Source organism: Camelina sativa, chromosome 15, assembly GCF_000633955.1.
Source record: "Camelina sativa cultivar DH55 chromosome 15, Cs, whole genome shotgun sequence".
In the NCBI taxonomy this organism is placed as follows: Eukaryota; Viridiplantae; Streptophyta; class Magnoliopsida; order Brassicales; family Brassicaceae; genus Camelina; species Camelina sativa.
In genome coordinates, this window is record NC_025699.1 from 15257713 (window position 1) to 15270320 (window position 12608).

Consider the following 12608-nt stretch of genomic DNA (forward strand, 5'->3'; position numbering starts at 1 on the left):
TAATGCATGTGTCAAAACATAAGATAATTCGAAATGAATTATAATTTATAGGAATAAATCTTCAGCTATTTGATGAGAATGTCTTTATATCTTTATATATGTTTTTATTTTACAAATTTTACTCATTTAAAATTAATTAAGACATGAGTTAAAAATTAGTACTTATGAGATAACAACATAACAAATATATCTTAAATAATGTTGATTCAGTTTTTTTTTGCAAATTTTATTTTGTTAATTTTTATTTATTATCAATTCTTACTAAGATATAGATTTGATATGATGTATTAATTGTGTTTGATGTAAAATAATTAATTATATGCATTAAGATGAAATGTGTAATTAAACTTAAAATATGGTTTATTATGATGGTATATATATTTAAATGGTAATGTCCTCTAAGAGTTTTTGGGTAAAAGCACAAATATTAATAAACAATAAATATTATGTCATTTATAAAATTTCAACCAATAGGAAAATATACTGCATAGTTCATAGTAATAAATTGTTATATTAATAAATATTATACATAGAAATTTGAGAAAAAATTATAAAGTAGAGCAAAAATAGTCTTAAAACTCTTATATAGTTGAACTGAGAGAGTGTTAAAATGAAATATGAGAAGTTCATATTCAATATAAAAATGTTACAAGATAAAATCTAAAAACATGTATATCACTATTTAATTATTCATAATAATTTTTTAAAAATTTTACTCGCGTAATAACGTGGGCCGTATCTAGTATGAATATAAAGATACTCCGTATATATTAATCTGTTAACAATAAGCTCAGATTCATTGTGTTAAATCTGTCGAATTTATCATAAATAAATAACTCAATTATATAAAACTTAATATTTTTTTTTGATAATGTTATTGATATCAGCTAACTTTATGCAATTATGATGTTTAGTTACTTTGATAATTTAATTATTATCGTTAACTTATATATAAATCCCTCTTGATATATTCATGTCGCTTAACTTCGAAGCAATTCGCAGTCTCATCGTCACCATCGTCTTCCCTAACATTGACTTATTATTTTTAACGTATAACTAGATTTTAAACCGCGGTACACCGTGAGACGATTGCTTAACTAATTTTTAAAAAAAATTGTAGTTATATATATATTTATTGTTTAAATTTATATATTTCAATTTTTGGTTATTAGTTCTAGAATGTGACTGTAGTATACAGAGAGATAGTTTCTTTTTACATAATCGTAATTAAATTAATTCAATATTATATATGTAATATTCTTATATTAATAAAACAAACAAATGAAATGATGAATTACCCGTATTGGCTCGCCATTTGACCCCGTCCATAATAATTTATTATCGATCTAGAATTGAGTATCTTTTGAAATTGTCAACATGTATATCATCAAAGGTTTGCATTCTAAGATTTACTCCATCTTGTACCATGAGACAATTTTTGTTCTTTAACTATTAATCTTTAAAAGAGCCTATGAAGTACAATAAATGAGAATGTTATATCAAAGTATAATGTAAATCAATAACTTTAGTCACAAATTTGACAATCCATAACGTATATTGACATAATCATAAATCCTAAGTCCTAACATCCTAATATAAAAAGAAAAAAAATGATATTAGAGAGGACAAAATATGAAAACAGGAAAAGTAAAAAAGACGTAATAAGTCGCACATAACTCACCTTTTCATTGGCGTTTAACGTTGTGGTAGAAGAACTGGTTTGTTTATGAGAAGTATTTATAGTGGTTTAAAAAAATGCTAGGAATTTTTCTAGGAGTGATTTCCAAAAATCTTGGTTAAAAAATTGGAAATATCTTTAAAAAAATCATTATTTTCGATATGTTTTGTAGGATTAAAAAAATTATTTTGGAATATGCTAACATGTATGAGTGTAAATGTCGTAATTAACTACATACCTTTATTATAAAAAATTTTTTCAATTGCTTATCAATTTAGTAATCTATCTTATCAACTTAAAATTTCATACCCAAATAATATATAAATATTAAACTTGTAACGAAAAAAGGAAAAAGAAATTACTTGTGTTCAAATATTTTAGGAAAACATTTCTTTCCATACCCAATTTTTGTTTTTGTTTTTTTAATATCTTAATTACAATTGCATTGAGATGTAAATATTTCACAACTCCAAACCTTCTTTGCCATAACTACTGCAAAAATGTTAATATAGATATACATTTGAGATTCATAGTTTCGTTACCGGATAAAAATACAGGTTTAATCTATTATTTATCTTTATATCGTGATAGTTCAAGTGAAATTATTGTAGAGTTATTTTTGTCATTATAAAAAAAAAGGAAAGAGAACTAATTAATAAATCATATTCTTAATTTTTCATTCCTCTATGTATATATATTAATATAGCCCTTTTGCATCCCCCTTTTAATAAAAGGGAAGTACACAACTTAATTTTTGTAGACTTTATATTTTTTTTATAAATGGTTATAAATGCATATAAATAGGTTATATATAGGATATACTTTAACCATAAATCGTTAACCATACATTTACCATACATTAACAACTCTTCATAATAAATAATAAATACATAAATCCCATAAATCGTGGAGCAAATATATCTTCGGTTTTTTAATCGGATAATATATTATAATAAACAATAGTAAAACATAATAGGCTTCTACGATAACATAGGCCCAACTATGGTATTGTAAATCGTTTGTTTAGTATCTTTCAATCCACATATGCTCCATTAATCAGAAGAAGAAAATATACAAAAGATCCATATTTTTAACATTTTCTGAGAAAACATATTTTTAAAATTATGATTGTTTAAAAATATTATAAAAATAAAAATAAAAGACAAACAACAAACATACATGATCATTTTTAAAAAGTAAAATTTGAAAATACAACACTTTAAATAAAAATTAAATTATAAATGAAAAAGATTCTAACATGTGATGTATCACGGGTCCAATTCTAGTTTACACACATTTAAGTAGTACATAATATCAAAAATATCTAGTTTGTATAGTAAAAATCTCTTTATTTTTATTTTTTTGTGTACCGTTGAGAATCTACAAAATTGAACATTTCTCTTTAACAAAAATTAGGAAAAAAGAAAAAGAAAATGAAAGTGGCGGTGATAGGGGGTGGGGTGGGATAAGTGGATTAGGAAGTGCCTACATACTTGCGAACCAAGGAGTCGAAGAGGTCGTCTTGTACGAGAAAGAAGAGTCATTGGGAAGTCATGCGCGAACGGTGCGTTTCGATGGCGTTGACTTGGACCTTGGTTTCATGGTCTTTAATCGTGTACGTATCTCTTTTCCTAGGCCATTTCCGACCTGTACAATATCGAAAGCGCAATTTCTACTTGTACAAAAATAAAATTAAAATCTTATATCCAATAAAAAAAATAGTGCCGATTTCAAAGTCAAAATCAGCAAATATTAGTCAAACGCTGACACAGATGACATATGTCTAGTGAGGTGGCGTTGCATATCAGAAGTTCTGATTCAGAACGACGCCGTTTTGGTGTTGTAATTTAATTTTCCAAAAAAGTGTGCTACACACGGCTCGAACCCGGGCCCATCAAGGTTTTCGAACAAACCTTTTACCATCTGTTCCCACAAACTTATTTGATATAAAGGGAAGCTTCCATGTTTATAACTATGTACCTTACTAGAGAAATTCATTGTGTTCACCGTTCTTCCATCTCCGTCGCTTCTTCCGGTGGTTTGCTCTGTTTCTGGTGCTCAACCTCCGCGAATTATCGGATTTAAAGAGATTATTTTACTGAAATTATTTTGTAAAATAACATTATGGGCAGCTCTGGGAGAGGAGGAGCCAACGGAGCTGGATCTGGATAGAGAAGAAACAACGGCGGAGCACGACCAAGAGCAGCATCGACGATACCAAGGAAAAAAGGAAGAGAAGGAGGATGAAGATTCTCGTCCAATGAGTATATTATAAGCATAAAAATTACATAATATTTCGAATAAAGTTGTTAGATGATTTGGTAAAAGCTGTGCTTTAAGGTCTTGCATGACCGAGGTTCGAGTCTATGCTCTTACACATTTTTTACAAAAATTAAATTACAACACCAAAACGGCGTCGTTTTGACATACAACGCCACCTCACAAGACATGTGTCATCTGAGTCAGCGTTCGACTAATATTTACTGATTTTGACTTTGAAATCGGCACTAATTTTTTATTGGGTATGAGATTTGAATTTTATTTGAGTACAAGTATAAATTGGCACCGATAGTTTGTACAAGTAAAAATTGGCACTTTCGATATTGTACAGGTCGGAAATGGCCTTTTCCCCTCTTTTCCTTTCGCTCATTTTTCTTTAAATTTTTTTTCATAGAACTCAAAAGTTTTTTGCCCAAAAGAAAAAGAAATAAATAAATATTTCTATCTAAAAAGTTATATAGTTGCTAGAATTTTCTTTATTTTCGTGAAAAATGTGATGATAATTGAGGCTTTTTGCCTTTATCCACTGGTCCACATACCTCTTGTCTTGTGCTTTTTGATTCACTGTACGTTTTTTTTTTACTTTTCTTCAGTTTGTCAAATTTATGTTTTGATTTGCTTTCTAAAACGTTTGGAATTGGATACACAGAACTTGGATTACATTATACAGATAATATAAATAGTTAAGAAATTACACGTCTTCCGTCATAATGGTTTTGCGACATGAAATTACAGGCTTTTATTCTAAATTTTATACCTTTTAAAACTATATGTTAATTGTACATAATTATGAATTCTTTATTTTTGGAATATAAAATATTATATAGTGGTTATAGACATTTTTCATCGGGTACTCGTTTATTCGGATAATGGTAAAGGATTGGGTATCTAAAGGATCAATCATTTTTATTGGATACTCTTTTTTCCGGGTATCCGCTATTTGCGGGTTGAGTACGAGTAACTTTTCTCTACTACCGGTAAGGGTTAGGTCGGGTAAAGGGCATCAAAAATTTTAAGGGTACTGTCTCGTATCTAGCCCTAATGATTATGACCAAATCTAAAAAGTTTTTTTTTTTTTAAATAAGTCAAAACTCAAACATACGTATTGTTTGATGTTATAGAAATGTCAAACGTACGTATTTATAGACGAAATAGCTGTTCTCGTACGATCCCGACCCTACATGGTGTTCAACTAAAGACCAACTACAAATATGATGGTTTTAAAGTTCTTGTACGACTATGATTTATTATGACATGAGTACCTGACTGAAACAACCCTTTCCGTTTTTTTTTTTAATACCTTAATGTACTAGTGGTCTCATACCCACTAACATCCTAACAACAATCAATAACCGCGGATAACCAAATAAAACAGTTTCCATTAATCCAATAAGAATACCAACAGCAATAGCTGTTCCATCATCCGCACATACTGAGCATCCACTACCTCGGCCCCCGGCTGTACACCTGCCTGCAAACCCGCCACAGGCTGCACCGCTGGAAACTGCCCACCAACTACTGGATCCTGCCCACCAACCACTGGCGGCACTACTGGATCCTGCCCACCAACCACTGGCGGCACAACTGCTGGAAGTCGCTGCAAAACCTGAGCTAGCAAGTCCATCAAGACATCCTCCCTGCCCGGAGCACCCTCAGCTGCAACCCCCACACCCGGGGCAACACCGTGACTGACACCGGGCCCATCCGCCCTGCCGTCACCCAAACCAGCCTGGTCTCCAGACACACTAGGATGAACCTGTGACTCTGCCACCTCCTCACTGGCCATGCTCTGGGTCACACTCACACTGGCCTCAGGAACCTGACCTCGTCCCCGACCCCGACCACGACCACGCCCACGACCACGACCGCGACCAACAGCATCCTCACCCCTAACCATCTGTATCATCCAAGAACAGAAGGCTAAGCAAACAATAATTCTAATACACAAGAAACACAACTTACCGTGGAATCACAAAACAGGCTCGAAGAGGATGTTCTAGGACTTCATGCCACACACAATTGACCGACTCACACAATCAATCACAGCATGGAATCCTAAACATCAACAACAAAAATGCAATGAACCCTAGACCTAGAACCGTAAGGGCTTTGATACCAAAATGAAACAACCCTTCCCGTTTTTTTTTTAATACCTTAATGTACTAGTGGTCCCATACCCACTAACATCCTAACAACAATCAATAACCGCGGATAACCAAATAAAACAGTTTCCATTAATCCAATAAGAATACCAACAGCAATAATCCAATAACCAATAACAAAATAGCAAAGTTCCAACATCCTACAATGCTCTATCAACTCAATACTAGCAACCTAATAATAGCTAGACCACAATCAATCAAGCCTCTAGAACATCCTCCTCCTCATTGCCTCTGATTCCACGATCACACCTTTCCTTTACCTGCACACCACAAACAACAATTGAGATGCGTAAGTATTATCATAAATACTTAGTGAGGCCGTCCTCCCATCTACTGGGTTATACACACAAGCATATGAGACTCCCAAGTCAACAAACAACAAGAACATAATCAATACATCAAACCAGGAAAATAAGACTCGGCAGGTACTAGTGTCGACCGATGCTAACTCGGTGTCGACCGATGCTACAGGAACTGGTGCCGACCAATGCTGCAATGGTGCCGATCGATGCTACTCAAGACGGTGCCGATCGATGCTCCTCAAAAGTGGTATCGATCGATGCCTCTTCTGCAGACACGATCTACGCGAAACTCAGCGACGAACTCCGATTCCAATCAACACAAATTCGACTCCAAACACGTCTAACCATCTCGGAAATCACTAGAAATCATAAATACAATGTACCCAAGCAAGCAAACACCACAAACCACAAGGAATCACACAAAACAAAGGAGATCTCATGCTTAGATCAACCATGGTCAAGCACTCACCTCATGAACAGGAAGATTGGATTGAGAAACGTGGGAACCAACACCTCCAGAAGCTCCCTCTTCGTTTCCAGCAACAGCTAACACTTCTACAGCCTCAGATCTCTCCAAAATCTCCAAGAACAAGCCCAGAAAATCGTCTCTTAACACCTTAAATGCGATTTAGGGATTTTAATTGAACCAAACCGAACCAATCAGTAATTAAAACGAACCCGACCAAATCGGAACACATGGTGTCGATCGATGCCCCCAAGGGTGTCGATCGACACCCACACCAAATTTACAAAATTGGTTCGCGGATGTTACAAACACTGATAGGTTAACTAATTATCATCTTATGACTTTTCAAACTTGCGAAATAATACTTTTGATTTGTGTTTTATTAGTTTTGTTAAATTAGTTTTATGAATTGTCGGATTGTGACATTGTGTCCTTTATTGGGACGATATTGCATCTTGTCTAAATTCTACATAACTGATCTGATTCATATTACACACACAAGTTGTCTCAAAATGTTATGAAAACGAAAGGAAATGTAAAAACATATCCATAGGATCATATCTTCAAATGTTCATAGCTCGACCTTTTGATATTTTAATCATACATTAAATATGTTGATAGGTTACATATCCAAATCCAAACATGATGGAGTTCTTTGAGAAACTTGGAGTAGACATGGAGGTTTCTGATATGTCGTTCGCAGTGAGCCTTGACAATGGCAAAGGTTTCGAATGGGGATGCCGAAACGGTGTCTCTGGATTGTTTGCTCAGAAAAAAAAACGTTTTAAATCCGTATTTCTGGCAAATGATTAGAGAAATTGCTAAATTTAAAGAAGACGTTTTAAAATACATCGAGGGTAACCCCGCAATTGATAGAAACGAAACCTTGGGAGAATTCCTTAATGCTCGTGGATACTCTGAGTTGTTTCAGAAAGCTTATTTGGTGAGGTTGTTTATCTTTATAATGGATAAGTTGTCAAAATGTTATTTGAAGTTTTCTTGGACTAGGAGTAACCTCGAAGATATATATGTCTGTGGAGTAGGTTCCCATATGTGGTTCGATATGGTCATGCCCATCAGATGGTATCTTAAATTTCTCTGCTTACTCTGTTCTTTCGTTTTGCTGCAACCACCACCTTCTTCAGGTTCAAAAAACTTCTCACATCTTTCCCCTTTTTTATTGTTTTTGGTTTTTCTTAACTTAATTTCTCCTTTTTCAGATCTTTGGGAGGCCACAGTGGCTGACTGTTGCAGGATGTTCTCAGACTTATGTCGCAAAGGTTCGAAGCTAGACCAGTGATATGTACATATTGTTGTGTTTAAGGCATATACTCATTTGAACCTAACTTGCTATCTACGGATCAGGCTAGGGCAGAATTGGAGCGACTAGGATGCAAGATCATAACAAGCTGCGATGTAAAACTTGTTTCGACATCCAAAAATGGTTGTGTTGTTACAAGTGGAGATGGATCTGAGGAAGTTTTCGATAGGTGCATCTTGGCTACGCATGCCCCAGATGCTCTGAGATTGCTTGGTGAAGAAGTCACATCTGATGAAACTAGAGTTCTTGGTGCTTTCCGATACGTTTACAGGTTCACAAAATTCCCAACTTTAATTATCTTTTTCTATAAAAAAAAAAAAAAGTGAACCAATTAATTAACATTTTGTCATCGATGCCAAGGAACCAAGCAGCTTGGAGCTCGTGGAACTTCTTAGGAAGTACGGAAAAGAGAGTGTGTGTAACATACTGGCTCAATATACTTCAGGTATACGAAACAATCTACTTATTTTTCAAAACACTTGTTCGGCAAGAAAGCAATGACTTGAAGCTAAATCTTGATGAGATTTGTTGGTGCAGAACCTTAGCGAGAAATGTGAACCATTCTTTGTAACACTTAACCCAGACCAGCCCCCAAAGAAAGCATTGCTCAAATGGACTACTAGTCACCCTGTACCTTCAGTTGCAGCTTGGACAGCTTCACAAGAGCTTCACAAGATTCAGGGCAAACGTAACATATGGTTCTGTGGTGCATATCAGGGTATACCATATATTTTGAAAACCAAAACCATAAACATATAAGTCCGTTTTTTCATTGTCTAATCTTTAGCTGAGTTTACCTTTCAGGTTATGGTTTTCATGAAGATGGACTAAAGGCAATGATCAAAAGTCTATATAATCAAAGCTCCTTACTCTTTACAGCATATTGCATGTTTGTAGTAACTAACAGTTTTAGAAATTGTCTTATTCAGGCTGGTATGGCAAACTGCGCGAGGTTTGCTAGGTAAAGAATCCGCTCTTTTGAACAATCCGCGGCATATGGTCCCTACCTTGACAGAAAAAGGGGCTCGGCTTTTCGTGACTAGGTTTATGGGACAATTCATATCGACTGGTTGCGTAACGTGAGGCTCATCTCAATTTTAGATAATATTATGTTAAAACCATTGTTACGTTAATATATTTACTATAAACTTAACAGAATACTTGAAGAAGGAGGAACTATGTTCACATTTGGAGGCAAAGATCTTACTTGTCCGTTGAAATCTATTCTCAAGATTCACAGTCCTCAATTTTACTGGAAGGTACATATATAAATATGACAGTAAAATGTTATAATAGCCATTTCATTATTTCATAGTTCAAGAACCTGGTTTTTGATTCTTGATTTCTCGATTTCTTGATTCTTGTGTTTCGTCTTTTAGGTTATGACACAAGCGGATTTAGGACTTGCAGATGCTTATATCAATGGAGATTTTTCTTTTGTAGATAAAGACTCTGGACTTTTGAATCTGATTATGGTACATAGTTGTAGATTAAACTATAGTTTTCATCTTTCTGAGTTATTTTCTAATATTTTCTGCTAAATCAATTAAACTTTCTATAGATTCTCATTGCTAACAGAGATACAAAATCAAATCCCACTAAGAAAAGGTGATGGTTTGATTTATTTATTTTTTGCATTAAGAAGCTAGGATTTGCCAGCAAGCTATATTTCCTAAGCTTCCACACTTTTGCAGGGGATGGTGGACACCAATGTTTCTAACTGCCGGTGTAGCATCTGCAAAGTATTTTCTAAAGCATGTCTCTAGACAGAACACATTAACACAAGCTCGTAGAAACATTTCTCGTCACTATGACCTTGTATGTAGTCTGAACCTCCACCTCCATGAACGTTTCTTCCTTTTTTGGCTTTGAGTTTATTACTAAATTCTCTGTTGGGTTTATTCACAGAGCAATGAGCTTTTTGGTTTCTTCTTGGATGATACCATGACTTACTCCTCTGCAGTATTCAAGGTTACTTATCAAAGAACTTCCATGGAGTTTTTTTTTTTGTTTCTCTTACGTTACTATCATTCTGACTTGAACCTTTTTGTCATTATCACGTTTATAGTCAGACGATGAGGATCTTAAAACTGCACAGATGAGAAAAATATCTCTTCTAATTGACAAGGTAAAGCATTTTCTTGATTTGAAACAAGAACCTGTGAAATTTCCTCTGTTCGTGAATAACCAAAGGGGAACATTTCAGGCGAGAATAGAGAAGAACCATGAGGTTTTGGAGATTTGATGTGGATGGGGAACTTTGGCCATAGAAGTTGTGAAAAGAACTGGATGCAAATACACTGGCATTACGCTATCTATTGAACAGCTTAAGTATGCAGAAGAAAAAGTGAAAGAAGCTGGACTTCAGGTTTCGTATAATCCATCTCTTGATCTGACTTCTGATCCTCTTAAGATATGACTAACTATCTTTGATAAGTTTTCTAATACCAGGATCACGGTGCCTTATGATCAACAATGTTACTTCTGAATCACCAGGATCGGATAACGTTTAAGCTCTGTGACTATCGCCAACTGTCTGATGCTAGCAAATATGACAGAATTATATCTTGGTAAAAATCTTTCTTTTGCTTTATAATCTGCTTTATCAGTTATGACATAACATTTCTTGATGTTGCAGCGAGATGATTGAAGCGGTTGGCCATGAGTTTATGGAGAAGTTTTTCAGTTGTTGTGAAGCTGCACTTGCACAGAACGGCATTTTTGTCCTACAGGTAACACTTCTTCAGATCCCTCATGGTTCCCTCATTTGCACAACCGTACCATTGATGGATTCAATTTCTAAACCCGATAAGTTGTACGATGAGACCAGACTAAGTTCAGGTTTCATAACGGAGTACATATTCCCCGGTGGATGTCTTCCTTCTTTAGCCAAAGTTACTTCTACAATGGCCTCTTCCTCTAGGCTATGGTAAAGTCTTTTTCTTTATCAGAGTTTAGCTTCAAACGACCTAATTAGTATCTAACACTTGAAAAGAAAAAAAAAATACAGCATTGAAAACGTTGAGAACTTTGGGATAACATTACTACCACACGTTGAGATGCTGGAGGAAGAACTTCTTAGAGAGACAAAAGTAAGATAAACTTCAAAAAAAAACTCTTTCCTCTATTTTGCTTTTTCAGGAATCAGTATGTTTGTTCACTTGTTCAAGAAAAGTAACTATTACATGCACAGACAAGTCATGGATCTTGGATTCGACGATAAATTCATAAGGACATGGGAGTACTATTTTGACTACTGTGCAGCTGGTTTCAAGACACTTACCCTTAGGAACTACCAGGTAACACGAACACTGGAGCATTAACCAGACAAATTGCCTTGTTTCTTTCATCAGTCTCATTTTAAGATTTGACTTTGATTAACTAAATGCATTTCTGCGACATTGTAGATAGTTTTCTCACGTCCAGGGAACGTAGCTGTATTCGGTGATGATGATCCATTCCGCAGCTCTCCTTTTAATTCAGAAATAAAACAACACTAGATGAAACAGTTTCCAATCTAAACTACTTCCACTGTGAGGATTATACGCTTTAATCCACTTGAATCGAACTCCGAAAGAAACAAATAACGAAACAGAACTTAAGAAAAGAAAAGAAATCGAAAATGAGAACACCACGAATTTAACGAGTTCACGTCCAAACTGGAACGCTACGTCTCGCGGGAGACAGTACTCCGGAATCCACTAGAATCACTTCTTCTCCGATTACAACCTCTCAAGCTTTTCTCTCTTCTCTCCTTTTGTTCTTTTACAATCTCTCTAGATCTAACTGACTCGAGATCTAACAAACTTTTTAATTTGAGATAAGATTGAGGAAGAGAAAGATCACCGACGTTTAAAGGTAAACACTCCGTTAACTCTGTTAGACGGCTAACTGTCACACGTGCTTCTCACGTGTTCTTCTTAAACCAGCTTGAGAGTAAACCTTCTCATTCACAGAGTGTAACTCTCACACTTAGACTCTTGAAGTAAAACTAAGTCAAACTCTTCAATTCTCCACCTTGACTTCGTTTTGCTTATGCAGTCTCTGTAAATCTAGTCTTGGACTCCACCTCTGGAACTTGAACTTTACCATCCATTCTTTAGACTGTACCATCTCTTCTTCCTTAGCTCCACTGCCATCAATACTTGAGCTTAACCGCTCTATAATACTTGAGCTTGACCGCTCTAAAAACTGAGTTTTACCACTCAATGATTTGAAACCCGGAGCACCTGCAATGCTCCTTCGAACTTCTCCACTGGAACCACTTTAGTAAAAATATCAGCCGGATTGCACTCAGTTGCAATCTTCACCAACTTAACCAGATCTTCACTCACAATATCTCTGATGAAGTGAAGCCTGATATCAATATGCTTAGTCCTCTCGTGATGAACAGAGTTTT

The 12608-nt window shown here is 34.9% G+C and overlaps 1 pseudogene; it reads left to right on the top strand.

Annotated features, from left to right (window-relative positions):
* LOC104746849 lies at positions 3112–11709 on the top strand (annotated as a pseudogene).